Below are 19504 nucleotides of genomic sequence, written 5' to 3' on the forward strand. Positions count from 1 at the left end.
GATATCAGTATTGATCAATATCTCTGCATGTGTTTTAGAAAGGGAATAACCTCCATTTTTTCTATAAAATATAAGGCTGAAAATGACTCAGTGTTACTCAAGAAAAAACTGTATTCATAGTCTCTGGATTTCAAGACTTTCCTACTGCATAGTATGTATTTGAGGAATTATGTCATGTGGCACAAAGTATAGTAATTTTACTTGAAGAACAATTGCTGTTCTCATAATAGAGAAATGTTGCAGAAATTTAAAAAGTATAGTGGTTCTCAAACTTTTGTTTCTTTATTTTTTAAAAAAATATTGAGGACTCCAAAGAGGTTTGTTTATGTGGGTTTTATATTGATATTTATCATATTAGAAACAAATATAAATTTTAAGATATTTATTATTTCCTCTGGTATTAATAAGAAATCCATTACTTATAAATGATGCCTTTTTTAATAAAAAATAACTACTTTTTCTAAACAAAGCAAAATTTAGTGGGAAGGGGAGCACAGTTTTACAACTGGCTACTGTCTTTTATGTGTGGCTCAATTGAAGACTACTGAATTCTCATATCCCCTTTTGTATTCACTCTGTTTAAATGCCACACATTATGTAACCTTTGGGAAACTCCACTGTATATTCTTGACAGAATTAGAATTAGAAGATAAATAATGTCTTAATACAATTATGAAAGTAGTTTCAATAATGCAGTTCCCCAGAAAAGGTACTGGAGATCCCTTGGTGACCCAAGACTACACTTTGAAAACTACTGACTTAGTGGCTTAAAACAACCATACTTTTTCCCTCTGTGAGTCTACAGGTCACCTGCATAATTTTACCAATCTGGCTGAGGTTGACTAAACTCAGTTGCTTACTCAGGTATTTGCAGTTAGTTACTGGGTTGTATGGAAATTGGCTACTCTAGGGAAACCTTGGCCGAGATGATGAGGGCCTTTCTCCACTTGGCTTGAGTACCTCTAGACACTAGGGTGACCTGTTTCTATGGCAATGAGGGTTCCAAAAGGAAGAGCTGAAGCATAAAAGGCCTCTTCAGTTCTAGGCTTAAAATTGTACACTATCAATTCTGCAGTATTTTTTTGACCAAAATATGTTTAAAAAATTAACCTACATTTACGTATGAGAAACAGATTCCCCCTCTTGGGGGGAGAAGTTACAAAGTCATATTGAAAAGGGGGTACATAATTTGGAACATTTTGTCACTCAACCAGAGTATACTAAATTCTCAACAAAAACTCAAGATAAAAATATGTCTTTGCTTCATTTTCAATTGATTTAATTCAATTGTACATAATATAGAAATCTATAAGAGCAAATTTTGAAGTAACAGTACTGTCATCTAAAATTCATTAGTTTTGGCCCTGCACTGTAAATGCTTAGGTGAAACCAGGACCTCAAATGCAACCAAGTCATGAGAGATGGGCTCACACTAAATAAAGTATATAAGACATTGAAATAGGTAACAACTTTGCTAATCTCTTCATTTACAAAAAGGAATATAAATATTATTTAACTGGAAATATATGTATGGGCATAATTAGCAAAATCTCTTACTATAGCCAAGAAATAGCAAGGAAATTATAGATGTGCCATCAAATATTCACTTTCTCAGAGACCAGAATAGCCAAAATATGTAATTTGAGCACATTTCTGCCTTATAAGAAGATATATATAGAAACTGAATGTTCTCTGATTATCAAAATAGACAGTAGGAGGTCAGATGAATGAAGATCTAATGATATCTAGCTAAAAGAGCTATATCTAATGATAATTTTTTTGTTTGTTTTTTTCCTTTTCTAACAAGATGGGAAATGCTTAAAGTATGTATACTGCATCTCTCTCCACCTCAAAGATATCCATATCATTAAGAACAAAAGTACTGAACTTTTACAGCTCAGGCTCCCTTTCCCCTGGATCAGATGTTGCATACTCAACTGCCTAGAATCATACAGATAATATAAATGAGTGACACAGTTCAGTTATAAACAAAATCAGAGACGCAGACAACGGTATGGTGGTACAACAGTATGGTGGTTACCAGAGGGAGGGTGGAAGTAGAAAAGGGTAAAGGGGGTTAAATACATAGAGACAAAAGGAGATTTGACTTTGAGTGGTAAACACGCAATGCAATATACAGATGATGTATTATAGAACTGTATATTTGAAACATATAATTTTATTAACCAATGTCACACCAATATATTTAATTAAAAAATAAAATATGAAGAAATGGGGGAAGAGAGACTCTAGGAAACTGGAGAGAGCCTTCCATCATCTAAATAGAATTAGCTGTTACTTAAGTCCAGCCAATTGTTACAGTGTAAGGGTGAAAGCCTATTACTACATACTCTAATTTAAAAAGAACTCTAAATATTTATCTGAAATTTGATTTTCTTTCAATAATTGCATGGACCAAACCAATCCTGTTAGAATATAGATTCTCTCTCAGGTGTCTGTTGTGAAACCTACATCATTTGAACATTGTGGATGTCATGAAATTCCTACTTTTTAAGCCTTGTTTCAGTTGATATATTGCTCTGTTATTGATGTTCAGACATATTGATATTGATGTATGAATGTTGATATTAATTTATATTCATAGTTTAGTCTTGCTACATTTTAAAACTGTGTGTGATCTTATGCTCTCATGAATTAAGTATAGGAACATTTTAAGCAAACTTAACTCAAATAAATGAAACTAAAAAGTCATCAAACACCAGAAAGACAGAAAGAATGGAAGAGAAACAGAAATAACAATTTATTTAAATCTGCATGTAGGCAGTTTTGCCCACCATTTCACTTGGAATACCTCACTGCGAACCTGAAAATGAAATGAGAGGTGCAATTCTGCTATTCTCTCAGTTATTATTAGTTTCTGTGTGTGAACTTCTAACTCTTCAAACAGAATGCGATCTTAGTTCTTAAGATGCATATATTTCATATGTGATGCTTAAATCTAATTAGATTACATTTGATACTCAATAGAAAAAGCACAATCACTTAAGATGTGGGGGAAACCACTGACTATGGTAAGTCCAGTTTTAGATAGAGTATAAGTCTTAAGCATAAGCATAAAAGTTGTACTTTTATTTTTGAGTGTACATGTTCTATGCTTTAGTTGATAACTTTGAATTTAATGACTACATGAAACATTATGATTTTAGACTCTAAGAACAATTTTGAATCCTTTCAAATATATTACATTGAACGTCAGGAAACCTCAGTTTAGTCTTTATTTAAATAACAAGGTACATCAGTAACTTGGCCTCTCTAGCACTAATATTTTTTTTTTTCCTTTGGCATAAAATTATGGTCAGACTGATGATCTTCACGTTTCTTTGCAGCTTGAATATTCAATAATTATCATTTTGACTTTTAGGTCACTTTTTCATAATTTAGTAAAAATAAAGTATGCTTTGAACCACAAAGTAAATGATAAACATTTTCCTCCAGATTACAATGTAACTGATATTCTATTAGAAATCAATGCAAATATTTATTGCATCTAATTAATTTTTAGTTTTGTCTCTTCAACCTTCTTTTAAAAAGAAACAACCCAATGTTTTGTGTAGTAGATTTTTCAACAAGTGTTGCTGGTCATTGATACCAGTGAACTTTTCCATTTCCTGTGCTTTATCCTATATAGTACCATCTGTACAAGTAGTCAACTCACTAATATTATGACACATTACAAGCCTCATCTCATAAATACATAGCCAAGTGACTACCGTATTTTTATTTCCCAATAATATTGATCGAAACTCAGTATCAATCTACTGATACAATGTCTATCTTAGCCGGTTCAGGCTGTTATAACAAAACTCCATAGACTGGTTAGCTTATAAACAATAGTATTTATTTTTCAATTTTGGAAGCTGGAAGTCAGAGATCAAAGTGTCAATATGAGTAGGTGAGGATTTCTTTGGAGGTTGCTAACTTCTGGTCATAACCTCTCATAACATAAGGAATACACTGGCTTTCTGAGACATCTATTTTGGGGGCTCTAATTCCATTCACAAGAGCTCTACTCTCATAACCTAATCAGCTCCCGAAGGCCTGATTAATACCTAATACCATCATCATCTTGGGCATTAGATTTTTAACATGAATTTTGGGGAGACACAAACTTTTAGACCACAGCACAAAAACATCATACAAATTATTTACAAGCAATTTTTATTTTCACCAGTTAGCATGGGATTTCAAAATGTACAGACTTATGTATAAATTTTTATTCTGTAATTTAATAGCTCTGTGAACATGGACAAATTAAATATTCTAGCTCCCTTTGTCTTTTCTGTAAAATGGCACATGGCTCACACTATTGTCATCTCTTTCTCTCCTTTACAAATAGTTGTCAAGAAAAATGATATTTCCAACATAGGAAAAATAAACTTGGATTTCCAAAGTGCTGTTTCTAATAGGATTATAGGCATGAAAATCTTTGCCCAAGTAATCATTACTTATAATTAAGAAATTTAGTTATTATTATTAATGAGTTTTTCTAAACTTCCATTCAAATAGTTATATGTGATTAAAATTAACCCCTAGACACATTCTAGTCTGTAATCATGACATTTTCACCATTCTTTTTTATGTAAATGAGTTACACACTATCATCAATGAATAAAGGGAAAATTCTGAGCTAGAATCTAATTGCAATACAGCTACCTTGTAAAGTTCCCTGCTAGGTATGAATAATGTGCCATCACTAATATCATGGCTGATAGTTTTAGTTAGATAAGTGGTTCCCTCCTCTCTGAAGAAAATAAATCTAAAGAAAGCAATAAACTAATTAATAATCTTCAAAAAGTATTTCTGCAAGTTATCTTCTCTCCTCTTTTGGGACTCAGACCCCTGACATTTCATAGAGCAGAATTCCCACAGAAACAGAGGGAAATTTTGTGCTCTCACACTGGTAGAAGTCTTTGCTGTTTTTTTTTTTTTTTAACCAGGTCAGATCTCTTCTGCCCAAGTAGTTGAAGAGAGGTTTCAGAGCAGTATGTATTCAAATAGGCTACATACAAAGCATATTAAAATCTGCCTTGTATCAGGCACATTTTCCATTATAGCTATCCTCATAAATGATAGCAGATTCAGCCCCACACTTGACTTGGCTGTGTACTGCCTTTTATAATCCTTTCTAATGAGTCACCCTACTTTTCAACTCTATCTTTTTTGACTTGACATCGACATTTACACTTGCTTTAAACCCTGACAATGCCTGATAGAGATAGAAGCCTTTTCTAACCTATGGATTCATTCTTCTTTATTCATTGCTTAACTCTAATGCTGAACAAATAAAACTGTGTGGTACTATTAATGTAAAAGGTATGGAATGCTTATGTAAGCACAGAATCAGTCACCTCTTTATTACTAGCAGTGAAGTGTAACAAAAATAATCCACAGAAATTACATCTGGCTTAAGAAAGTGTGATGTACTTTATTACTTATGTTATATCTTAAATTCATCAATAAATTCAATAGTTATTTATCTACCATGTATTTGATAATTGGCATATGGTTAGATTTGAAAATTTAAAAATACATAATTTCTACAAGTTATGAAATATAAATGTGAACTAAATGGGAGCAATTTATTCAACTGATGATATCAGGATAAGGAATTGGTCTGACTTTTTTTTGACTGTGTGCCAAGTTCTAGTTGCTTTATTATTTCATATAATCAAATAACCCTTGAAGTTAGTTGTTGAAGTGCCACCTTTAAGAATCATATTGTATACCTGAAACTATATTGTATACCTAAAACAAATATAATATTGTATGCTAACTATAAATAAAATAAATCAATAAATAAAAGTAAAATAAAATGAAGCAAATGAGGAGTAAGGCCTTGCCTGAAATCATACATAATAAGTAGAAAATCCAGGACACATAAAAAGATATATCTACCTTCCACATTATTTCTTTAAAATTCATGCAGGATGAGATTTAGCATTGTTTAAAGGATGAATAGGAGTTAATTAAGCAGACAAGAAACAAGAAATTCCAAGCACAAGCAAACAAACAAACAAACAAACCAATAGCAACGAAATCTCACTTGATAAAGTGAATGGCATAATTTGGGAAGTGGGTAGACCCTCATAGGTATAATATTGATTCTTGGAATAAAATCTCTAAAAAATAGACTGTAGTCAAGTTGTAATATACCTAACATGGAATGACAAAAAACTATAAGTTTTTAAATAGCTAAGTAGAATTGTAATAGATCTTTAGAAAATAATGCTAATAACAGTATGAAAGATGAACTTTAGGGAGAAGTGGTTTTTAGCAGGGCAAATAAGTAAAACATGGGTTTCTAAGTCTAGACAGTCTTGTTGTGTCAATCTATTCTAGGGTAATTTTAAGGATTTTTTTTTTTTTTGGTAAAAAAACGCCCATTTACCTAGCAAGTAGTGATCCTCCAAAAATATTAATTGTTGTTATGTTACTTTGGAAATAGGAATCAATGTGTTCATTTAACAAACATTTATTGAGAGCTTACTATGTGCCAGGAACTCTTGTAGGATCTAAGGATACTGCAGTGAAGAAAACAGCTAAAGTTCTTGCACTCAAGGGGCTTACATTCTAGAAGAGGGAGGGGAGTCAGAAAAAATATTGGTGAAAAAGATTAACAGAAAAATGCCAGAGACATTTCTGAGAGAATTGACAGAACTTGATTACGTACTGCATGTGGGATGGAGTGTGTCATAAGTGAGAACAGCAGAGGAAAAGTTAGAAATGATACTGAGATTTTTGGTGACCTCAGGCAGCAGTTCAAGGCATTATTTTCTCATTAGCCAAAGCAAGAAAGCAGGCCCAAGAGCACATGTGGGCAGAGTGGAGGAGAAGGACAGAAAAAGAATTTGATTTAGAACATGATTTCGATTTAGAATTTGATTTATTTGACTTTCCCACCTCAGATAGATGCAAGTAACAATTGTTGAGTGCTTTGGCCAACTTGTTGGGTTTATAGGTTCCTTTAAGTAGGAGCAGTATTGTTCTTCCTTTCTGATTATAGCTGTGCTAAACAAAGATACTTATTAAGTAAAATATAATTTGATGTTTAACTAGAATTTAAAGGACTCTTCATTAAAAAACTCTAAGATTCTTGAGGTAGAAATATTATGTTCATATTTGTATCCTCATGGTTTTTGCAGGTACATAATAGGCACAAGAATGTGACAAAGTAATACATAAAGAACAAAGAGAGCACAAAAAGAAATGGATATACAAAAAATTATTGCTATTTTTAACATAACTATATGAATAAATATACTCAACAATATGATTCCAAAGATCACTTTAAAAAATATAATTCTGATATTAAAAGTTGACTGCATTGAAAATAAGTGTATATATCATGTGAAGTGGTCTTACCTTTAGAGGCCTTTCATGTTTGTAACAATGAACATTTTCAAATTAAATTAAAATACAATGATTTTAAAGTAATATACAACAGAGACCACATCTTCATTTTTAAAAATCTATTGATGTCAAACAAAATAATATACTGAAGCTTTGGGTCATTCAAACTGGTTTATGTTTTTAAAAATTTCACTATGCACTGGGACTTTGACTTTTTCTCTAATTGGTAGATCTTCCTGTGTACTTATGAGCTTTTAATAAAAATGTCTAGTCATTCCAATAAAAAGAGATCATCTTTGAAAACTAACAGACTTTTTTGTTCTTTTTTTGTCTATTCATATAATTTGGTTTCAAAAAGTACATCCTCATGTAAAACGATTAGTCTATTAATAACCCATTGTCAAGATTCCACTTAGAGAGATAGATTCCCCCCATATCTCTGCATTAAAGACTAATTTATCTGTATTTTTATTTTAACTCATTTGTCCTCTCATAATTAACCTACAATCTCAAAAATGTACATAATAAAAGTTTGTAGTATGCCATTCTATACTGAAATAACCAAGAAACTCCTTTCATCCCAAATGCAAAGAATGAAGAATGTGTTGTGGTTAAGATCATGGGCTCTGAAATCAGCTGCCTCTGAGTTCAGGCCTTACCTATTTAAAAGGTTGTATATCTGTAAGAAATGTATTAAATCTCAATAAATTTGTTTATATATATATAAAATGACAAAAAAATAATAATAGTGTCTAACAATTTTGGTATAAGGATTAGATGAATTATAGCACATAAAATTGTTAGCATGGAGCCTGGCACTTAGTAAAAGCTCATATGCTGATTATATATAAATTTTTGAAATTATCTGTTTTTAATGTTTATATTATTGTCTATAAAGAGCATCAGGCATTTTACTATTTCAATCTTTAATTGGGTCAGTCTTTAAAGGTCTTTTGTAAGTTCCAATCATAATGATTATCACTATGTTAAATGCTGTAGACAGTAATTAGAAATTTGAAAATACAATGTTTGGTACTTCAGTTTGAATGATTAAAGGTTATAATAATAGTAAAAGTCTACAATAATTATATGTGGAATGAAAATATAGTTAACTAAAGGGGTCTAATGAGGATATCAAGCCATTTCTTAGCTATAATATCTTTTCCCTTTTATTTCCTTCACCAGAGCATTTGTTTTAATGCAGTGATCATACTTTCAGCCCCCAGAATCTCCCAGCAGTAGCAAACTTCCACCCACACTTTTGCACACAACATAGCAAACAGAAGAGTAAAATAATGTTTTATAAGTAGAAACATGTTCCTTGAAGCTCCACTAAAGGTTTCCCTAATTTTAATTAGAGATGTTTTTGTTTGTGTTCTCAAGTAGTAAATTTATCAATTAAAAATTGGTTTGAAAATGTTGAACATCTCCGAAGTGTACATTTTCCTAAATAAAATAAACATAAAGGCATTTTGCTCACCTTTAGTGAGTTTATAGTTTATTAGCGGGAAAAATGTGTAAGGAATAATAGCAGTAAAGTGTTAATGGTAACATGACAGACAAGTTACAAGGTACACATATGGGACCCAAAGAAAGTACTGGTCACTTCTACCTAGAAGGGGGAAAACTCAAGCAATGCTTTGTAGAGGGAGCGTCAGTTGAATTGCTGAGGTGGAGAGAGTGGAGGATTTGAGCAAAAGTAGAATGTGATATTGGGGCAGAATGTTGTCAACAACTAGGGCAAGAGAAGATGACAGAAACTTATAATAACACAAAGGAATTTGAAATTTGTGCTGTCAGAAAATGGAATTATGGGATGTCTCATGCTTAGGAGTGACATAGTCATTTTTTTCAATATTTTACTCCAATTGCTTTATTTGTATATTCTATCTGCCTATGCCCTATCTAGTCTTTGTGTGTGTGTGCATGTGTGCACACATAATATTCTTTTCATGAACAATTTGAAAATTATATGTATACATCATGCTTTTTTACTCTTAAATACTTCAGTGTATGCTTCATAATATGAGGGATATTCTTTTACATAAATAACCACAATATAGTTTTCGACTTCAGTAATATAACAATGAAAATACTTTTTCTTAATCCACCATCCATATGTTCATTTTGTTTATCAATACAATAACATCTTTACATTTCTTTCCCTCCGGTATGGGATCCAGTCTAGGATCAAAATTGCATTTAGTTATCGGGCTTTCATTGGACTATTTCCAAAGGCTTCTTCATCTTTTGTGTTATTATTTTTTGAAGTATGCAAAAATATACAACAATATTCTTCATTTGGGGTTGTCTGATATTTCCTCCTGATTTAATTCAGATTATATATTACTGACCAGAATATCACATAAGCAATGTTGTGTCCTTTTCAAGGTATCATATCTGGAAGCACATGATATCTATTTACCCTTCACTGGTGATGTTAATTTTTTTAAATTTATTTTTGATGGTGACATCGGTTAACAAATTCCAATAAGTTTCAGCTGTACATTTTAACAGTAAGTCATATTTGTTTTAAGAAAGACTATGCAGAGGAGTGTGGCAGAGATCGGAAAGATACAAGATACAAGAGACAAGAGACAGCAGTTGAACGGAACAGTTTTAACAGCATGTGTTCAATACTTTCTGGACTAGATAAACTTGCTTCAAAGCCTTGAAAATTAAAAAAATCTTGGGTCAATAGAGAATGTATACAATCAAATATTATATTGATTCTAAGCCATCACTAACTATATATAACATTTTATATTGAAGTTATTACTGCACATATACAATATTTTTCTAGAAAAAATATTGTAAGCACAGTATAGTCTAAACTATTATTTCAAATATGAACTTAGCAAAAGTAAGTGAATTTTAGAATTAGTAAAATCTCTAGAAAATTATACCAAAGCTAGAATGATGGCTATGGGACATCGAAAATTCTAAACTGTTTTATGAATTATGAAATATTAAATTATGTTAACACAGTTTTACTGTTACATGTATTCACATAAGTTCCAACATTTTTCACTAATAGTTAAAATGGATAATTTTCTTTAACCAGAATATTTTATTGCTGAGCCAGAATTCTTGATTAGATTGGAAACAGTTAAAACGTGCAGTTTGTAATGACCTGTGTTCTTAGTTAATGTCTTTCATTATATGAATTTCATAGAAAACCATGTACATTTAAAAATTCTGAACAAGAAGTATATTATATTATATTATATTATTTATATATATATTATTTTATATAAATAATTAATTAAATAGTAAATATTAAAGTAGCCAACGAAGCATATGTGAGAAACTAGTGTTTTTAAAAATATAATTTTCAAAATAAAGCTTAATAAAAATTATTGAAAAATGCAAGAATTTCTAATTATTAAATAATGTTTCTTGCAGAATATTTCAACTTAGTTACTGGCCCTTGTTTTTGAAGATACAGGAAAAATCTTCTTTTAATGCTTAGTTATAAGAAGTGTCAACGGTCTGAAAAATTCCCATGAAAATTCTCCCCAAGGGTTCCCTTTGCAGCTCCTTTTGCTTTTTGTTATGATGCTATATGATCAATTGGTTTATGAGGTGAGGTGTAGTGTCAAAGTTAATAATCCTGTTTCCTGACAGTTGCTTATGAATAGTTCATTATAGCTTTGTTCTGTTACTATTTTTCTTTCAAGAATATGAACCTGTTCTTTTAAATATACTGATAACTGGTTAATACTAATTTTAGAAACCGAATTTAATGCAGATTGAAATGTACATTTCTATGGAGATTACTTTCTTCTTAGTAAACGGTGCCATACACAAATGCCTTGCTGTTGCTGCTTTAATTAGAAAGGACCCTTTTTAACAACGCCTCTGACTCTGGAGGAATTATAAACACATAAATTGGAAGAGCTAAGAAAGCTTATTTAACTCAGCTGTCAACAGCAATCTCTCAGATGTGCTTAAATTTATTGGGAGGTGGGGATATCTATTTGAAATGCCAACAATAAACACAGAACCAGTTCTGATAATGTTACATTTAATACACAGAGATATATTACAAGGATGTAAGGAGTTGGCAGTAGCTATGTAAATGTACCTATCCTTTGACCCAGTGATTTAGTGTAGGACTATAGCCAAAATTATGCACAAAGGCATATTATAAGAATTTTTACTGTGACGACTCTTTTTTTGTAATAGAGAATATTTGAAAATAGCTTACATATATATTTAAGAGGGTCAAATAAATGTTTCAATTAGACAATTTAGCATTTTAAAGGAATAAAGTATCCTATTTGTACTGACATCAAAAGATTTCCAACATATATTGAGACAAAAAGACACAAAGCGATACCCATAATGTCGTTGGAGGTATGTTTTATTTTAAGTACACATGTGTGGGCATATACGTGTGTGTGTGTGTGTGTGTGTGTGTGTGAGAATAGGTCCTGAAAAATTAATTTATGGGGGCAACTGGTTATCTCTAGTAGAAACAGGATGGGATGAAGGGGAATATTCACTGCTTTTATTTTTTATATTTTGTTGCTTTACTTGTATAATTACTAATAAAAGTACTATACTTTCTATTTCTATACTCATTTCTTATAAATGAGACTTGGACACTCCTTTGTATATTATAGCATCTGTTTTTATAACAGCAAAAACTTGAGATTTCAGAACTGATGACATAAACATAGAGAATATACCTATCATATTAAAAGCAGTATTTCTCCTGATTTATCATTGTACATTTACTAGTAATGGTCAGTTTGACAATATATGGATATATGGATATATATTTTTCATATATGTATTTAATAAAAAAAAGTCTAAGCATTAGGATTGAGTCGATGATAAATTAGTTTCATTACATAAAGAGAGACAAGATAGTATAATGATTAGACAAGACAGTATCACGTTTAAAGACAGTATAATGTAAGAACACAGTATGCAATGCTGGATAGATCTTTGGTTTGAATCTCAACAACTAAGACCCTGGACACATTTGTTAAATGTTCCCAGGCCTCATTTTTTTTTCTTGATTAAAAAATGGATATTGCAGTATCTGCTTATTGAAGTCTTAGGAAGATTAAAATAGATAGTGCACGTAGAAGCCCTGTAGCACAGTGTTTATATAATAAGTTCTCTTAACATTTAGAATTGTTTTAGTGATTTTTCATAGTTTATATTAATAGCCCATTTTTCTCAATAAATTACATAATTCCTGAAGCAACATAGGAAATATTAGTCTGTGAATTTCCGATACTTAATATATTTTCAAACTGTTTAATTCTCTAATATCATCTTTAGCTATTGCATATAGAAATATAACTATTTTAGTATGAAAAACCTGGAGGTTATCCTTGGAGAAACATTTTATGTAATTCTCTTATTTTAATTTATTATATGCACAGCGCCATGAAATAGTGATATTTGGAGTACACATGGGAAATAATGCAAAATAGATTACAAGATTGAACATAGGAAAATTGGTTTTCACTGTTGAAATTATTAATTTCTTTCTGAAATGAGTTTTCCTTTACAGATTTTCATTGTGCATTCAGACCATAGCTTCCTAATCAATAAAGTAATTCATATCATGGGAGAATGAAAAAGAGGAGAGACTGAAAGGTTGGTATAAAAATTATGTTTAAGGAACTAGTAATGAATCTAAGTTAATATGTCTATTTTAAAATTCATTTATTTCTTTTTTGAAACCACTCGACAATCTACTTTAGGAAATCAGCAGCTGAGAGAAAAGACAGTCTTGATTCTGTTCCCATCTGAGGGTAAATCCAATGAACTAAAATCGTCAGACAACTGTTAATGTTATTAGACTTAATTCTGACCTTAAGAGTCAGAATTGACAAATGATATTGGACATTTTCATTCTGAAAAGTTTTAAAGATACAAACAAAACAAAACAAAACAAAACACATCTTTTAATCAAGTTTCTTGACAAGGAGGTGACCTTTAAGTTAGTTACCCAGCTCAACTCTGCCTTTCTCATGGGAATAAACAAGAACCAAAATTTGTTGTCAATTATCCTTGTAAATTTCGAATCATATTATTATTATAGTCATTTTAAGCAATTTGTGAATTGAAGAAATGTAGTTACTGCCTCAAGTGGCTCTAAACAATGGATGATATATTCTATTTGGACATTAGATACAGTTTTGTTAACCTATTTCTTGATTCCAGAAAATATGAAGGTACAAAAGAGAAACTAACTCTGCTTTGTAGTAATTAATATGAAGTCTGGTTTCCCTGTTCAGATTAAAAATCTATGTGAGAATACCTAAATCCAAATCTTGAATTTGGAGTCAAAACCGAATAAAAGAGCTGCAGTCCTTTTTCACCATGTCTCTTCATTCTTAGTTCTTAATTCATCTCTAAAATGACTTAGTGGGGATCTTTAAGTATTTTTTTCTTGAACAAAAATGCTTGCTGTTCCTCGCCCCACCCCCAAGACCTTACATATCAGATAAAAATATTTTATTTTGCTTCTGGAAAATAAAGAGAATTTTGGAGAGCTGTAATTATGAAACAATAGTATTTCCCTTCAAAAATCTCAATACATTTTCTCGTTATCTTCTTTTTTAATAAAATCTTTATGAAGTAGAAGTCTGAAACCACCCTACTCATTTTGTTTGTTAAGATCTTTGTAGTGTATTAATTTGTGCTATTTCTGCTTGGATGGTGGTAAGATTTTAAGAAAAGAGAAAAAAGAACTTTATAATGCAAAACTGTTACACTCTACACGCTATTTTCTGTCATAGCCTGTCTGGAATCTTCCTCCGCTTACCGCGCATCCTTGTCTGTCATGACTTCCTCTGCAGAGTATTTCCTGTAGACATCCACTCCTAAACAGATGGAGCAACTCCTTTCTTTTTCTATTATGTTTCTAACTGTAATCTGTGCACATTATTAAAGTCATACCTGTAGCACTTAGTAGATCTATTTTGATACATTTACCTTCCATTTACCTTGCATCAAACAATAGTGCAAGAACATGGATTTAATCTTTCTAGCACAATGCCATATACATAATGAAGCCTGAATAAATACTGAAAGAACAAAAAAGCATTTAACATCTAGGGCAACACAAATTAAACAATTACTAATGATGTTTCTAAAAATTATATAACAGCTACCAGGAAAGTATTTCTAACAGCGTGTGTTTTTATCATACTGAAAGTGAAATTGCAGTCATTGTGCTTGGCACGGATTCCTGGTATTTGGTGTGAATTCTATGTTTGAATGAAAGGGTAAATGTGTGGTCAGGAGTTATCTATAGCAGACTAATTCATTGATTTCAGAATTTAATAACAAACTTAAGAAAAACAATTCTTACTTAAAAAGGAAAACAATTAGCATACTAACAGAGTATATTATTTAAATAATAAAATATATTTATTCGTATATATTTATCTACTCAAATTGGTATTTGGTGTTACTGAATTCAAGTTACAGTTTACCTGATCTATTACTGTCCAGAAATATGAGGCAATTTTATTGAGACAATGTATTATAGTCTTTTACACTGTACCAGTAATGCATAAATGCTTGCGCAATCACTTTTGGGGGAAAATATAGTCAGTCATCTTGTGTATTATCTCTTCATATTAGTGATAGAAATGTTACCATTAATATGTTTGAGTATTATTTCTTTAGCCAAATTAAATATGATATAGAAGTATGTAATTTTTATGTCTAAGAAACTGAGTAATCTGTAATGCATAAAAAGCCATAAATTTGAAAAGACCTGTCATTTATTTCATTTATTATACCTGTGTAGTGTACTTTATATATACTACACCTGAGCATTTAAGTTACTACTTTATCTGATCTTCAGCTTTCACATTGGTAACTTGAGAAGAGTTGTAAATATACCTTTTGAGTTTTGTGGAAGATTTAGCCAGATGTATTTTCCAGCTCTGTGAATGAGTTCGTTATCAGCAGCAGCAGCATTGTTTCTTTTTGCCACAACACATCTCAAAACTTCCGTTAGTGCAACTTTCCTTAACACCATCTCCTGTATTCTTGCTAAAGTAGTTAGTTCATTGTTTGCTATTATTTGGTTCCACTCTAGCCAGGCCTTTTTCAGTTCACTAAAGAGAAACTCGAAATCTGTAAGAGAATAATATTTTAAAAGTGGAGTTAGTAAATATAGTACTTTTCTTGTCTTAGTTGTTTTCAGTGTTCAAAAAGATTGCTCTTTCTTCTCAATTCTCATCTCAAGTTTTACTATTTTTATAGTCAGTGGCAGGAAACCTCCAGCCTGTCAATGCTGTACATTTTCTATCTGTGTTGATGCCTAGAGTGAACCAGAAAATAAATCTTGTTGGTCATCACTGTGAACACTATGGAATAGCCTAGCCTCTATAATTTTCCACTTCACTACCACTGATAGCTACAAATGGAGAGTACAACTTGGGACTGTAAAAATAAAATCTTAAATGGGAAAACAATTACAGCTGTTTCTATCAATATCTGAGCCTTTTATACAAAATGTAATGATAGTCATGTTTTGTAAAACCTTTTTCATTTTTGTGGCTTCTTGAAGCTTTTGCTATGTCAGCAACAGCAACATTCTTCCTGTTCATCAGAAAGTATTGAATACTGCCCTGAGGGCATGTGCAGCTTTCCACAAAGCAAAGTAGAAAACAAATTGAGCAAGAATTAAAAAGTCAGGTATATATAGTGGTACATGTCAGATGGATGAACAATTGACTGCAAGGCTTCTTTCATGATTTCCCTGATGTGAGGTTAAGTGTTGAATACAAGTCCATGTGTTTTGGGGACTGTAATTTACTTTTGTATTCTGTTGATTTCAAAATAGACTATTAAGTTAAACATAAATTAAATCTCAGGGCTTTGGGGGAGATTACTGTAGCCATATTCAGATAGATGGGTAAAGATATGGTTTTCCTTTTTTCCACTCCCTTATAGTCCATGGAATAATTCACATATAGAAGTGTGATTTTACCCTAAAGAGCTGAAAGGAGAAAACTAAGCTCATCAACATTTGGTAGTTTCCTGCCTGTAGTCCAAGTAATATTCCAAAAATATTATGAATTTGTGATAACATATTAAAGCATATATATTCTAAACAAACAGCCCTAAAGTATAATAATTCACTTTTCACTTCATATCAGCATCAATTCTTTAATAAATTATGTAACATTTCATCAACATTTTTCTTGAGTTAATGAAAACTAGCGCACAAATTCTCACACACTGTCTTCCCAAGAAGAAATGTAATGAAGTGTTTGTATAACTAATACTTTATCTGCCTCCATGAGAAACAATTTAAAATAAATAATGCATTCATAGTGTTATAATGACAGAATCTTTATTCTATACACATATATGCATATGTATAGATAGTAAAGATAAGCAGATGGTCTAATAGATCCAAAGAATATCTGTCCACAAATTATATGGCTTCTAAAATTTTACATGATATTCAAATTCCTATCTTTGACAGATCAGATAATATCTATCTGAGGCTTCCCTAGTATAAATGAATTATTCTGTTTTGCTACTGGTCTTCTAAGTGTCTACAGTGGCAATATTAATTTTTTATGCTGTATTTCTTAAATATTCTAGAAGATTTTGAGTTATCTCAGTTATAAAATATTTTGATCTCCTAAAATATAAAACTAACAAGTGGCATTATCTTCACTTCTCACTTAAATAATGATAAAACAAACAAAAAAGAGTCTATGGTGCTATGATAAGGGACAGAGTTAAGCTCTTAAGCAAAAATTAAGAGGCTATGTGAAAGAAATATAAATATTAATGGCTGGTAGTTTTCTCATAGCTCCAAGTTCAAGATTTCTGCAATGTAAAAATGTGTGTATACACACGCATACACACACACACACACACACACACACACACACACACCTATACAGACACAACCTGGGTAGTGGTTGTTTACTTTCTTTTTTAAAAAATACTTCACTAAGTACTCAAGTGATATGATAAGAAATTAAAAAAAAAATAGTCTACATATAAAAAGCTCAGAATCCAAAAGGGAATAAGACATATCAATGCAATATCAAAAAAGTAGAAAGAATTATGTAAATTAGGAAAATACAGATAAAATGGTAAGAGTTCAAAAAGTGAAAAACAATATTTGACTGAAATGGGTTCAGAGAAATCTTCGGAAAGTAGCAATTTTGTGACCTAAAAATTAAAATCCAAAATTCCAGAATTGAAAATGGAAAAGAACAAATCTGAGAAGATTAAATGTGAGTCAAATGTGGAGAATGGTACTTTTCTTAAATTGATACACAGACTACTCCAAGCCTAAGGAGAAAAGGCATTATGTAAGAAAGTATGTCCAAGCACAAAACAATTTATAGTTAGGATTCTGAGAAATAAAACAAATGGTGTTGCACTGAATAACATCTTTTTGGCTTATGTACTTCTAAATAGTTCAATTCCTAAATTTCTCTATCCAGGTATAGGGATTCAAGAACAAATGTGCAGATTAGTTTTGACTGTCATATTACTCAGTTTTACCTCTAATGCAGGCCTGTTTCTGATTAATGTGAGTTCCAAAAGAAGATTCAGTAGAACTTTCACGGAGGCCTCCTGCATTTCCCCACCACGAACTGTCTCCAGGCACAGGAATGCTGAATTGGTTTGGAGAAATTGCTTAGTTCCCCTAGAACTATCCCATTTGCACACAATGTTAGTTTCAATAGCTTGGGTCCAGACTCAGCTAGAGTTTTTGCCAGATAAGTCCAAGTCCTGGCAATACATCATCTTCCTGTGGTTCCATCCGGAACATTTAAAAAATCTTCCTGGCCGTAGTATTATTCAGCAATAGGTGATTTCAACTCTGTGACAAAACTTAATGATGCAGGAGGATGTTTAGAATAGAGAGCTCCAATAAACTACACAACCATTTGTTTCTAAAAAAAAAAAAAAAAAAAAAAATTGTCTACTTGACGTCTGCATGTGTTTGATTTGTGGATGGCAGCTCATCAAAGATTTTGGACTCAATTCCAAAAAAGATTTTAAGGTTTCCTTGATCCTTTGTTTTTCATCTGTTTTTCCTTCAAACAAATCTAATTTCTTTTGTTTCTAATTGTTTTTTTCTGGATTGTCTGAAGATCGTCAATCATTCCACTGGCACCCAATGTAGAATTACAGTAGCTTAAGGGCCGCATGTATAAGGACTGGATGTAGCCCATTTCTGTGGAGTCGTATATATATGACACTCAGATTTGATTTACCCAAAACACAGAGACGATCATGCCTATAAAACTTGAAAGTGATAAAGTTAGTTAGCATTAGTCTTTGTGTTTACTAGCTTTGCATTTTAAAAGATGTGAAATTGTAAACAAGTAAATTATTAGGAGACAGCACTTTAATAATATTAAAGATCAGAAGGAGGCCATTGGAGTTGGCAGTTCAGATATGCTGAGTTGCTATCTTGAAACTTTCTGGATGAAGCTGCTAAGGTTTCATATTTCTTTCTGCAGTTATTGTAGCAATTTAATGAAGCTCCTACCTCAAGCAATACAAACTTTATTGTGGTGGCAACTTTGCAATGTGCTTATTCCAGTTAGGTAACCTTGGGCAAAAACCCAACTATATAAACTTTAGTGTCCTCAACAGAAGAAGCCAGGCCTCTGCCTCCCATACATTTAAGAAGGGTGATGCTGGCCTGCCACGTACCCTCTGCTCCTTCTCCAAGTCCAGCAGATTGGCATGGCTCCAGCAACTACAGCTTGTAGTGAAGCAGCAAAGGGAGAGAATTCCTGAAGCAGTGGGGCTTCCACCACAGTGGTCCCAGGATTTTATTTTATTTTTCTATTATCTGTTTTGTTTTGTACTATTTTTATTTTGAAAACACTCATTATTAAAAAATAAAACACGCTTTGGTTATTTTACCTCAGGAGTGAAAAATAGAAAACACAGGGTGAAGAAATTATAGTTTTGATTCAGAAGACTAGTTCACGCACTCTGCCTCCTCCATCTGCCGAAGTTCTTCTCAGGTCACTTCTGAGTGTCACTTCCTCATGAAATTCTGAGTTCAAATAAAAGTGCAGCTCTTACCGTTGGAGCCATCAGAGTTCCAGAAACACACACACTTCTAGGTACGTTTCATGGCCAAACAAATTAA

The 19504-nt window shown here is 31.8% G+C and overlaps 1 protein-coding gene across 10 annotated transcripts in view; it reads left to right on the top strand.

The window, feature by feature from the left end:
* The window catches only part of MGAT4C (MGAT4 family member C), a 594490-nt gene that overhangs the window by 558335 nt on the left and 16651 nt on the right, over nt 1-19504 (top strand). For 5 of the 10 annotated variants that reach the window (XM_036236543.1, XM_036236542.1, XM_016140639.1 and 2 more), the window contains one exon: nt 12905-12990. The exons of 4 other annotated variants lie outside the window; for them this stretch is intronic. The gene's annotated coding sequence lies outside the window, so the exon portion shown is untranslated. Of the gene's footprint in view, nt 1-12864; nt 12991-19504 lie in introns of those variants that run through there. One more of the 10 variants, XM_016140642.1, reaches the window with a different exon arrangement.

This window comes from Rousettus aegyptiacus, unplaced genomic scaffold (genome assembly GCF_014176215.1).
Source record: "Rousettus aegyptiacus isolate mRouAeg1 unplaced genomic scaffold, mRouAeg1.p scaffold_m13_p_2, whole genome shotgun sequence".
Taxonomy (NCBI): Eukaryota; Metazoa; Chordata; class Mammalia; order Chiroptera; family Pteropodidae; genus Rousettus; species Rousettus aegyptiacus.